At 37.4% G+C, this 13,642-nt stretch overlaps 1 protein-coding gene across 5 annotated transcripts in view; it reads right to left on the bottom strand.

The window, feature by feature from the left end:
- Positions 1 to 13,642, bottom strand: part of POU2F1 (POU class 2 homeobox 1) — a gene marked incomplete at its 5' end in the record, with an annotated part of 111,605 nt that overhangs the window by 78,242 nt on the left and 19,721 nt on the right. Inside the window, one exon of one of the 5 annotated variants that reach the window (XM_080362967.1) lies at positions 2,337 to 2,448. The exons of the other annotated variants lie outside the window; for them this stretch is intronic. Of the gene's footprint in view, positions 1 to 2,336; positions 2,449 to 13,642 lie in introns of those variants that run through there. 5 annotated transcript variants of the gene reach the window in all.

The raw sequence follows: 13,642 nt of genomic DNA, 5'->3' as shown, positions 1-13,642 counted from the left end.
ATGTGCCCGGGGCGGGGGAGGAAAAAAAAAAGGAAAAAAAAAAAAAAAAAATCATTCTCCCATTACGTTCTCCCATTAGTGTTAGAAGGAATACTCAGAAGCTGCCACTCCATTTATTGTGTTGTGAAATGTATTTCTATAAAAACTTCCTTTTCATCTTAACAAAAATTCCAAATAGTATTTGATCGTATTACAAAATTGCATTATACAGCCCCACTTACCCCACAAGCTCTTATTCTATCTAATGTGGAACCTTTTAGTCCAGTGGTTCACAGACTTGGCAGTGGTGGTATGTGCATTATACTAAGGATACAGCACAGCTCCCAACAAACACATCTCCATGCTCATGACTGGTAGTTAACACTAACCAACATCTGCTGTAAACTATACCCTGGATGTGGCAGCTGCATCTCTTCACCCACTGCTCTACTTCCAGCAGCTGCTGTAACCATCCTGGCATGGTCAAGACCTGAATTTGCTGCTCAGCATCAGGGTGAAGATCTGCTCTCCGTGTCAGCCAAAGATCACTCTGATCAGTGAACAGAACATCCCTGCAGACAGATGGGGAGGGAAGGTTTGGCTCAGATTTGTGAGGCTGAGCAAGATGACTACAAGTACATCTCCACTATGGAGTACGAGGACTCAGGTTAAATGACAATAGGAGAGGCTACCATGACAAATGGTGCATGGTAAGGGGGAGGGGAAGACAGAACAAAGGTTCATCTTCTGTACTCAGGCAGCTGTAGCCACTGCCATTAATCACCACATCCAAATCTACCACAAGTAGATGTACTACTGCTGCCTACACAGTGTTCTACCAGAGCACCTGAAGTTACAGATTCCATGTTACACAATCCATTCTCACATAAAATACGGATCATAATAAGCCAATTATATATGGAAAGTTCATTAAATGCCAGCATCACCTCCCTCCTCACACAGCAGGAAGCTAAGTAGGCTAATTACGAGTAGATGGGGAAGCAAGTTTGATTCCTTTGCAGGGAAGGGAGTATGCAAAACATTGCTCACATACAGAGTGAAGAAAACACTGGTTGATTATATTCAATAACATTTATTGCAAAATTTCTTATGCAACATGATCAAGAGGGGGTGGAAATAAAACTTTCCATGAAAAGTCAGATTTCAAGGTGGATTTTCCTTGCCTTGTAATCCACAAAATACATCAATAAGAGTCCCTGTTATTTCTTTAAGTAGCCTAGTCGACATTTTCTCTGGAATTATTGTGTTCATAACAGTATACACTCATAAAAGCGTATACTCCAGGACGTGAGATGGTAGAATTAAGAAGCAGTGCCAAAAATAAAAACAGTGGGGCATTTTTCTGTTAATCATTACATATTTAACTGTGTTACACAAGCTAATAAGAATACTTCATGTCAGTGAAAATGCAGAAGATGAAAGCAAGGACAAATACCAAACAAAATACATATCCTTGAAAGTAAATTCTTTGGAAAGAAGTAGAAGTTGGGAGAAATTCCAAATCCCAAGAAATACTTGTATGCTTCACAATTTCCAGACAACTTAGGCAGGAATTATGCTACCCCACATCAATTATTTCAATTTGGTAAAACTCTGCCATAAAAAATTAAAAAAAAAAAAAGTCAACTCCACAAAAGATGCCCTTTAAACCATTAGCAAATTTTGTCATTTAATTACTAAGAAGTTTAGTTGTAATTTTAGGTTTACGATGCAGTGCTTAACACTAGGTTTAGCTTTTTGTGTATGCATGCATACATTTCAGTGCTATTTTTAAACTTCTCAAAGGGCCTGACTAATTTCTTTTTAAAAGGTAAGCACTACAAAGTTCACATTTTAAACCCACCCAGGTCTGAACCTTAGCTGATACTTTTCACAACTCTGGAACACATAGCTGTCCAAACCAAAGAAAAATAAATAATCAAGAAGGGTTAAGAGGTTTCTTTAAATTCTTGTGGCATGCATTTCCTTATAACTCTGATTTAGCCCTATTTCCTTGTTCGATTTTTGAAACAAACAGGAAGAAATTATGGACTTCCCTGAGATACATAAGTGTAGCTGGGGCACAGAGGCAACATGTTGAGAATAAAAGAAAACATCTGTATTTCCTTCCCATTCTCTTCCACCTGAAATAAATTCTTTGGCTGCAGTTTGTCTCCTTTTCTGGAAGCATTTACACAGTATCTAATGCTATCCACCACCATGACTACCCCTGGGGCTTTTATGAGGGTGGGAACAATCAGTATAAGAATTACTAGGGACATCAAAGAGACAAAACATTTATTGAAGAGGGAAGAGGAAGAGAGAGTGTGAGGTAACGAGGGTCCTACTGTATTTACCTTATGTGCCAAGCATGTGGACAGCAATAAAAACCATGTAGGGAGCAATTTTGGTCAGAGAAAGAACACGGCAGCCTAATGGGAGGCCTTTGTTCTTCAAAAGGGTCTCCTTTTCCCCTTTTGTGCTTCACTTAATTCATGGCATCTGAGCTGCTCTTGAACTTGACAGACAGAGAGAAGGAGGGGGGGAGATGGAGAAATGGGGAGACAGAGACACAAAGAAAGAAAAAAGAAAAAAGGACTTCAAAGAGTTTTCCTTTGAAAATTCAGTTGTGCTGTATGAGTTGCTCAAGGTTTTAGATTCAAAAAAGGACAGAAAACATTTCATATAATTTCATCATGGGGATAAATTGTCCAATGTTTCTTCTAGCTTAAGAAAGCTAGAAGAAAGAAACAGAACAAAAAAAAATTTTAAAATAAATCTACCTGAGCTAAGGAATATAAATAAAATAGAATTACTCCCCTGGGTCATTTTTATTTATTTTCATGTTAAATCTTATTCTCAGTGGATCCCAATACATTTATCAAAATCTTATCAAAAACATCTGGTTTCCAGTAGTCACCTGAAAGGCATACATTTTCCATATAGCCCCAACAGAATTCCCAGCACAGTGATTCCAGAAGAGCCAGCGCCATCTGGGGGGCCAGCTCTCAGCTGAACAAGCACCCACAGCATCTCTCAAGCCCAACGTGATGCTGCTCTCTGCAAACTGCTCCACATCCACAATTTTCTGAAAAATCCTTTACCATTACTTCAATAAGAACCAACACATATTAATTCTTCAAAAGACAAAGTGGCTTGAGCTCGGTTTTCTAAAGAAAAAACATTAGGGTGTATCTGAGACAGGCTTCCAAGTTCAGTCCTCTCCTTTTTGAATTGCTTGAGCATGCTGCAATAGCTCACAAGCGGCAGTTAATATTAGCTCTCATAATATATTCGGCTTTTCACCTTCTTTAAATATCCATGCCATAGGCAATATTTATATGAAATAATTCATAACTGCAGACTGCACTTTTCTCAAGCATCTTTTTTTTTTGTCTGCCAGACCACCTCCTCCCCTCAATACTGTGCATCAACTACATCCACATAATTTATATGCTCCTTTGTGGATTTTTATCTAAGATGTGTATACTGGAACTGTTTGCCAATAGTATTTATAATAAAACATGACATTGCAAAATGTAGAGAGATTTATGTGTCAATATCATAATAAATTATTAATAATTGGTTTAAGTGAATTCAATAAAAGATTTTTAACTCATAAGGATTTTAAATTGTCCCTTATCGACAATTAACCCATCTCCTTCCTGATTTACATATTCTGACAACATAAGCATCTACCTATTGCACACTATTTCCAGAGCGCAGAAAGTAACGGTAAATCCATAATGCAGCTTTCCTACTTGATAACACTCTTTTCACTACTTGACTATTCTAATTTGAGAACAGATCCTTTCTGCATTTGAACAAAAATCAACACTTTAAAATTCATTACATAACTTAAAACACTTCTTCCTTTCTCAGTTAGGACTATAAAGTACACCCATTTTAAGGATATGTATTTTAATGAGCCTGCAAAAGGTTAATTTAAATTAAAAGTCCACAGGCATAATTAGACTATGCAAATCATACAAAAAATCATGTCTATAAACTGACAAGCAAATAAGTCTCCATCTGACTGTCAGTGTAGCCATTAACAGCAGAGGCTGGTTGCCATTGTGCTTTATAGAGAGGTTTCTGTCTCACATTGTCAGCATATTTATTACCTATTATGCTACCTGCAGGGTAACCTGGGAAAAAGCATGAAATAGAAATGGTAGAAATTATTCTTTATCACAAGCTTGTTTTCCATGATTAAAAATTCTGTTTTCTGAAGTAATTATGGTAGTTTGGTTTGGTTTGTTTTTTAAATGGGGGAATTCCACTGGAGAGAATTGCAGAATCCATACCTATTACTATACATAAACTTTACAAGCTAGACTGAATGTATTTCAGATTATAGATACTGAGTAGAAGAAAAAAGCTAGAAGTAAAGAGCTTACAAAAATATTTATGTAATTGGAGCTAAAAATTCAATCCGTTTTGTGCACCAAGAGTGTCTTTGAGTATTAATTAAATTCATAAAACACTTTGAATACTGACAGTGTTATAGCCATATAAAACAGACAGCACTGGAACACTTCTGATGTACTAATTATAGAAATGTAAAGTATTTGAGACCATTACTAACGTAAGTTTGGGTAAGAGCAGAAGACTTGAATCCAAAGAATGTGCTGCCTTCCCTTGGAACTTGTTTGTCCCCACACTTGTTTCATTGCAAGAGGAAGTTTACTTTTGCCACCCCAAAAATCTCACACATACCTGAAGAGAACTGCAGTCACAAGTATCTGGTGATGCTGGACAGCATTAAGCTCCTACAGCTGGCAAAGCAAATAAGTTAATGACTACAAAGACTTCTGGCTGTTTCTGAGAATTCTCATATATTTAAAAAATAAACACACACACATATACATTAAAATTACTTTTATTCTGCCCAGAATTAAACCCAGGGTTTCAACCATCTTAAATATGCCATTCTGTGAACACTGGCTTGTCTGCTAAGTTTTCATATAATTATGTTTGACTGAAACATTTCTTATGTTCAGGACATTTTAAAGGATGGATTTATTTATATTAACTCCTTAATGCCTGTAGCATGAGTCCATCTTATTGTTGTCTTCTCAGAGCATTCCTAGGATCCCTCTCCTCCCCTGCCTTAGTTTCACAGAACTTGCAGAAAAAATTCTGTGTACATCTGTCTTTCTGTCAAATTGTCCAAAATCAACCAGAACATTAGAAAGTTAACCAGGGAAGTGGAAACAAAGACACATCACTACTTATGAAACAAGTTAAAAATTAATGATTTCCTTCAATAACAGATTCAGTTCACATAAAACCTTTCTTCTGGTTTAAGCCAAATAGTTCCAACAAGCAACTTCTAATAATTATCAGCCAAAAGAAAGATGAAAAACTAGCTTTACACAGCAGAACATTTCAAGTATATGATACAAAATATCAAATATTAGACAACCAATACCTATCATGATGGTATTGACTGACAGATCCAAGCTATTATTTCGGTAAACTGGTCCTGAATCATTTAATCACATGCACACTGGAAAACAAGGTGTTAAGCACAGCTTCTGAAAAAAAAAAAGACACTTCTAGAGTGCAGCTATCACTTAATATTTGGGACAACAGGCAAAGTATAGTCATATACCGCACTTGAACGAGACATCGAGAAATAGTTTATAAAGGAACCCAAATAAAATATATTGCATTAATCCAGCACACAGATCACAAAAGAGAAGTCATTCAACATGACACTGACTAGAGGCAGTAGTTATATTATTTTAAAGTTAAAAAGAAATCTCAGCTGTTTATTTTGTTAGTGCAGCTTCCAGGCATATGCTCACTTAGCTTTCAGAGAGCGAATATGTATATTGTGTAAATAGCTTTCATACAGTCTCCCTTCTCCTGTGATGTGGACAGCAGTCACCTGTCTACTTAGGGGCTTTCTATTCTAGAAGTCACTATGTAGATTACATATTCTATCTTAACTTACATCCCTTAATCGTGCATGTCCACTGAGAATACTTCAGAGAACACATCCAGAAATACTTCAGTGCTACCAAAACCAGGTAATTGCTCTGATTATTTTACTTCACTTTAAGATACATCAGATTTCAGGGCTACACTAGACCCACAGTAAGAAGTAAAAAAAACCAAACCCTACCAATAATACTCATAATCATAACAATCATCATCATCCTTCCACATTCTCATCCTCTTTTTACTTTTCTGATATTCTTTCCTAATCAAACCACAGCCCCCAAAAGGTGAACGAGTATGAACTCAAGGCTTCCTAGTGGTGTCTGCAGAAAACACAAAACTACAAAATCAAACCAGAACTGGAAGCAATCAGGCAAAACATTTCTTCATTCCAAAGATACTTTACTAATATTAGATTGCTTCTTCAGGAAGAACCTCAAGCAGACCAGAAACAGCAGCTATGAACGGAAGTAAATAATAGGTTACTACTCGAAGTTCTTCATGTTCCATCCTCTCCTGATGTCTGTACACTTGAGATTACCATTGCACTTCCCTAGTAAGTGGCAGCAAGAATCAGTCCAGCAGAAGCTTGGTGATGGGCAAGGGGCAGCACATTGGATGGGCATGGAAACATGAGATCCTGCCTTTTCAGCAGCAATCCACACTTGTGTTAGTTTAAAACAAACAAAACCACAGAACTAAGGGCATCATACTGATACCACAGCTCCCCAAAACAGATTAAGCTGCACAGAGATGATGTGAAGGGACAAGATTTCCCCAAAGAGCAAATGCTCCCACTGCTTTCCTCTGTCAGTTACATGGCATCAGGAAAATTGGTTCCCCTAGCTGATATGGAAGAAAATCAACCCTGAAAAGAATTGATTTCCACTCAATCAGCAAATTAAACCACCTATATTTTAATTGTTCAATTACAAAACAGAACGCTTGGAGAGGAAAGGTGTAAAAACTAACAGTCAAAGGCAAGGGGATCCCCTTCAGCAGGGGCCAGATGTCCGACAAACATGAAACTGCACTAGAGGTAACACTTCTGCAGGATTTAAGAGCCAGTGTACTTATAGTACAGATAAAACCCATCCAAAACAAACAAACAAAACAAAACACAAACAAACAAAAAAACAACAAAACAAAACAAAAAAACAAAGAGAAGAAAAAAGTGATTTCATCAAATTACAAAATACAAACCCCTCAACTTAGCTGGTACAAGACACTGTAATACAACAAATTTTATCACTGCTTACCTTTAGTACCCCATGATATTTACATGCACGCCTCTGTTAAACTGAGTTTTACCTGATAGACGGCATATATGCATGTCTTTTCCTCTCACTCCCATTACACTTGTATAAAACAGTATGTTCCATGGAGGCAGATTTGGGGGGTATAATCTGCCCTTTTCTGCAGTTAAACAGAAGCATATTTACACTTGCTCTACCTGCTTCCATTCCCTGGCAGTTTGTTAATTGGCAAGTCCTGAACAATCATGAGATTCTGCAGAAATATTAAGCCAGTTTGATTATTTCTTCTTCCAATATTTGTCTGTTTTAAAGTCAATATAAAAATAGTGTGGTCAAGCAAGTTGCCAGTGGCTGTTCCCATCCTTGCAACTTTTTCCATAAGGTAAGAGCATCTCAAAGAAGGAAACACTGCCTAGGCACTTCAGATTTTCTTATATGCATATTCGTATCCAGAAACAGATTTGCTACTGACACTAAGGAAGTGGAAGTACACAGGGCAGTTGCTTTATCAGTTCTCCCTAAGGCAACAGTGCCACCCACCTCCTGGTTTGTGAGCTACCAGCACTCCCTTTTTTTTTCCCCCTGCCCCCCCATCCTTCTCTCACAGCAGCTGCTGCTCTTGGAAAAAGAGTAGCTATTGTTTCATGATAGAGATACACTACTGCTTACACAAACACAGGATTCGATAGCACTTCTGTACCCCAAATAAGGTAAGGTTTGGTCCCTATAGAGTACAACTCGTTGTGTAGTCTCAAACTCTGCTGAGGAGTTCATGTAAGCTTCCCAAATCTGGTAAGGCAGAAAAACAAGGAACCATGTCCTTATCCGAAGGAGTCAGATGAAGCTTATGAAAACAGTAGCCTTGAGACCTATGGCTTCAGAGTAATCCAAAAGCTTCAGTTAAATGGTGCTATAAAAACTATATATTGTTTTACCGCATCTTGATAACAACACATTCTATTTTTTGTACTGGAAGAACACTATCTCGCTGAAACCTCCTTTAAAATTACCAGAAGCGTCTACCTCTTGTATTGGCACAACACAACTTCCATGGCAACTAAAAACACCCTTCATGCTTATTTTAGAGAAGCTCAGAGACTCATAAAGGAAACTAGAGTAGAGGGAACAACCTCCCTCATGACAAGCCTTTGTGCATCATGCACAAATGGGTATTTAAACAAAGACTGACTCATATCCTCTCAATTTATTCAATCTTATTTTACTATACTGAAATGGCAATAGCAAACATTTGACATCACCTTCATTTTAATGGCAACTGATTAAGATATCATGGATACATGATTATTGCTTCACAAAAGCAGCGGCTCATACCAGGCAGTTTACAAATACCACCTAGGAAGAGTGTTCCTTAAGTCCTTCTGACAATTGTTTACCTTTTGCAATGCACTATTGGTGACTCCTCAACTCAGCTGTCACCCTGTATTAGTAACCGATTTGGGTTAATAACGAAGGATGCTTTTAAGAGCATTCACTGTTAATTCAGTCAGAAAAGCATTCTGCTACAATAGCTTTTTTTATCTGTATGGCATTTCTTTTTCAAGAATCTGACATTGTTGAAGCCAAAGCCTTCTTGGTAGCCATACTTTTCTAGTCTTACTAATTCTTATTTTGGGGAATTCAAAACAATAAGATTCCTGTCATCTGTGCTAGATTAATACATCTGCAATCTTGAAGTGCTGGTGAACTCTAAAATATCCAAGAGAACTATTCAAAGCTAGCTGAATAGCACAAGGCAGATACTTGAAAGCCAGAGAGAAGATTCAAGCCTGAACAGACAGTGCAGTAAAAGCCAATGGCTGCAAAGGGTTATTGCAGCTCGAATAATGCTCTGTGAAAACTGCAAATAGAATATTGAATAATATAAACCAGACTGTGGATTCTGGAAAAAAATAAATCCGAATCTAAAAATTAAATTCAAGACACTTGCTATCCCTTGGGCAGGAAAAGTAAAGGAATATAACTTTGTGTACCCCATCAGAAATATATTTTATCAGTGGGACAACAATAGGGATTACTCAAGGAATACCTAATTGCAGAATTAGGGAGAGAAAGGAAAAATTAATTACTGTACATGTATCCAGTATATTTTATCTAATGATCACAAAATCCACCCCAAACATTAAAACCTTAAGCACTCAACAAGGCATGGAAGTTTCTGACTGTCTGGGATTTTGGGGTGTTTTGATTGGTGGTGGTTTTGTTTGGTTTTGTTGTTGTTGTATAGGGTTTTCTGTGTGTCTGATTTTTTTTTTTTTACTTTACAGAACTGAAAGCAAATCAAAACCCTGCAGCTTGAGAAACTCAGGAACATGTACACTAGGAAACTTACTTAAGATACCATCTGGATCCAGTATAAACCAGTGAAAGATCTCTGAAATCCTAAACTCAGTCCCCTGAATTTACTCACACTGACATTTTTAAAAGCAGCATCCTAATATTCTACTTGGTAATCAATTCTTATTTTAAGGATGCTATTTCATTTTATGTTTTGTTACAGAAGGTAATATCTCAAAAGTTTCCCTTGCTCTGTCAAACACTCCAATTTGTTGACAAAACAATATTGCAAACCTTTTATTTGAATATGTACTCTGTATCTTATTTCTTTACTTCCCAGCTAACAGCGTATTTATTCCATTGAATATGTTTTCTTGCTATCTCGCAATACCCAAAATCTTAAACGGCAAGTACATTATGTATAAGAAATATCTTCAGATGAATATGCGCAAGGAAGACACATGCAACCTTAACATAGGGAGGAAATCACACCACCTCAGGGTAGAATTTTGTTCAAGGGAAAAGGGCAGAATCTGCTAATACTTATGAAACAAACTCCCTCAAGCAATCTCAATTGAGACATAAGAATCCCTCACCAACAATAAAATTAAAATTTGGTGATGGCGTCTAGATGCCAAGAGTTGCAATGTTCCTGCAACAAGCAGTGTCTCTTTGTTGCTGGTTCCAAGATCAAAGCTCAGAGAGACCTGGAAGCTTCTGACTTGGAAAGCAGAAAGACAATGGCTTTTACCAAATTTCCATAAGCACACCAAACTTCTGATTTGGAAAAGCTAACATCCAGCCTCTTTTCATGGCTAGTAGTGTTGTACAGTGCTACAAAGGAATCTTTATCCCTATTCATCTCCCATACCAGCTTTTATTCTTTCATTCACATAGATCAATCTTCAAGTTTCACCAGAATCCCGATGAACAGGTATGCTGGTCCCCAAGATCTACATGCAAAAATAAGCTTTTAACTATGAATTAAGTAAGAGCATCACCAGGCCCTCTGTTACTGCCACAATGACATTAAACTAATTTGAAATATTACAGCTAAAAATACATTCTCCTTTCAGGTGAAGAGCAACCGTGTACTTAATATTGTCACTAGATTAGACCCATTCATTTCACAGTGCTGAAGGAAGTCAAAGCTGTCTTTAAGTTTTATAATGACAAATTCCTCATTCTGAAATGAAACAAAGTAATTAGAACTATGGCTACTGCATAAAAGGACAATTCTTTACCTTGTGATATAACTTCCCCTCAGTTGCTGTTAAATAGCGCATTAAATATTTGTTGTAGAAGGGCATGCAGTCTTTCCACAGAGCAGCTGACACTCCACCAAACAGAGAAATAATTCAGAAAGAGTACTCTTCTCCTTTGCACATGAGGACTGCTGATTATGGGAGCCTTGAGAGAGAACAGAAGGCACCAAGAGATGGGTTCTCAGAAGGAAAGTTAGGAAGTGCCGTATCATTTCTCAATATTTGTTCATTCAGTTTTACACTGAATTAAAGCATGTTAATGCTGATAAGACACCTCTAACAAGCAGAATGCATTCTTCCAGCATTAGCTTCACATTCAAGACTTCAGCAAGGTAGAGGGTACCTTTGCAATTGCTACTGAAAGATAATCTAACTGCCATCACCTGAAAACCCAGGGAAGGGCATTTCAAAATTACTGGTTTAAATATGAGAATGCCTCATTTTGCAGCAAAACTCTAAGAAAAATCTGTTTCTACTACTACTAAATGTAAGTTCTGGGACTCACCTGCAGCTTTGCACTGCTGCTGACAGTTTACAGTACCAACTTGTAATGCATTCCTGTAACTATTCCTGCAGAGACTGAGGGCAAAAAACTTCCTTGCTAGAACACTATAAATACAAAATAGGCTTTTATGACTGTAAACTTGGACTAACTTTTCAAGTCAAACAGTCATAAGACTCTGCATCCAAACATTTGTTTCTGCTCACTGGAAGCACAACCAGCCTCGCTAGCACGGTTCTACCCTGTGCTTGAGTCTCTGTAATAGTACCATCCATCCTTATCAGACCAACCTGTGTCTGGAGAACTTTCACATGCCCACAAGTGTCAGTCCAACTACCCTTTCAGAACACTATTTACTCAGTTATAAGTAGACAACACATCAATGTTGCTGCTCAAGGTTATTTAAAAATACAGTTTTTATGAAAAGAAATTATATACACAAAGGCAATCATCTGCCTTAACCACTCAATGACTCACTACGTAAAAGCTAGAGTTTCCTAGCACAGGCACTATGTCCCAGTGTTGTCCAAGTGGATCTCATTAAAGCCTACAAAGTCAAGTCACTCCAAACGGGACACAATTATCCTGCAGTTGGAAACAAGCTCTCAAGCTACTTTTTAGATAAAACAATGTATTTCAAGCCAAGAATTTATGCAGGTATTCTGATCTAGCACCAGTTCCACTGTCTTCAAGATCACAGGTGAAAGAGACAATGGCTCTTACGACCAATAAGCAAGGTCAGGAGCCAGTCACTTTGGTCACAAAGTTTTTCATTCATGATCCTGCAAGCCTGGTTGGTTAAGGACTTCCTCATTGCTGTCTTGTGGGTTTGATGAAGGAGAAAGAGAGAAAACAAACATTACTGACACTCCTGATAGAAACATTTTCACAAAAAAAAGTAGTCCACACCAAAATATTCAAACCATTACTTAACTGTAACTAGCCCCATCCCCAACCCCCCAATTGCCAAAAGAGAACAATAACTGAAGCCTAACAATACAAATCTCAAGCTTCTTGTTTACAGGGTGGGCTGGGGTGCTCTCTGCAAGCACTTTGCTGTCTTAAGCACCCTGCATCCACTTGGCATGTTTTTATTTTTGCATTCAATTTACTTGGGACTCAGGACAAAAAATAATTAACTAGAAATAAAGCGAGACAGAGGGGAGGGGAAGAGCAAAATTGAAAAGAAGAGATTGTGTCAACCAAACTAAGCTTGCGTCACAGAGGACAAACCTCAGAGAAAAGTCATCAGAAGACAAATCACATATTACATTTTTATTATAAAGATGAGGGGTGAACATAAGAGAAAAATGGTAGTAAAGCTGTGTAAGGTTTCACTCATACAACCCAAAAAAAAAAAAAAAAAATCTTTATTCTTTCCCTTCTGAAAGACCATAAAGAATAAAATACTCCAGCTGTTAATTTTAAGACGGCTTCACTTTCTTTTTTGACCTTAAAAAGTGATTTCAAACCAGTTGTTACAGTTTCCCTCCCCTCATTAGAAAATTCTGATCACACAAATAAAAGCACTGACACGTGGATGAACTGAATTGCTTGCCAGTGTTACAGCAGGAAGAAAAGAGGAGAATTCATCAATTACTACTACTGAATACAAGTTCCATTTATACAGAAAAAATGCGCATCTTATTGAGTGAAAGCAATATGAAAGGAAAACATCTCTGCAGTGGTACATCATACTAGTATCTATACAGTCAAGTCTTCAGGATTTTTTTTTAAATATAAAAAGGAAGTAAATCCAATACAGCTTCTCAAGCAAAGATTCTAGAACAGAAAATACGAGGCATCCATGTTCTTTGTACAAAGTCCGTATGTCTTCTCCCTGTTGTAGGCACTGCACAAATTAAAATACAAACCCACCAACTGAGCTCAACCAGTTGAGTTGTATAGTTTCTCAATTTTAATTTCATTCTGGATCAAACAACAGAACTGTTATATGTGCATTTAGTAAAAAATGATGGTAAAGGGAATTTTTTTATCTTAAGAAAAGATGTGTCAGGTACAATGCTCTGCATGCTCTCAGAACTGAAAACATCCCTAGAAATCACATATAGAACCTTCTGACCCCCTCAGAGCCCAATAAATGCCGTTTTTCTCTGCTGTAGGGACTGCGGAGAACAGTTTTAAAGAGAACATTTCAAGGACACTTTTCTCCAGTCTGACTAGATATCAACCTTCTATGTTCATCAGCTCCACTCTATAATTAATTATTGCTGTCTACATATGAAAGACAAAGTTTATTGTAAACAACATCACTTTCTTCTACTCAATCAATGCTATCTGAGAAGCAGAAGCCAATGCAAACACGGTAAATTTTGGGACACAGATGAAATGCCAATCTCTGCCTAAAATCTTGAGGCTGCATTACTCGAATTCTG

This window comes from Nesoenas mayeri (assembly GCF_963082525.1).
Source record: "Nesoenas mayeri genome assembly, chromosome: 1".
Classification (NCBI taxonomy): Eukaryota; Metazoa; Chordata; class Aves; order Columbiformes; family Columbidae; genus Nesoenas; species Nesoenas mayeri.
The sequence above is the reverse complement of the archived record's forward strand: the minus strand, read 5'-3'. Positions and strand labels throughout refer to the sequence as shown.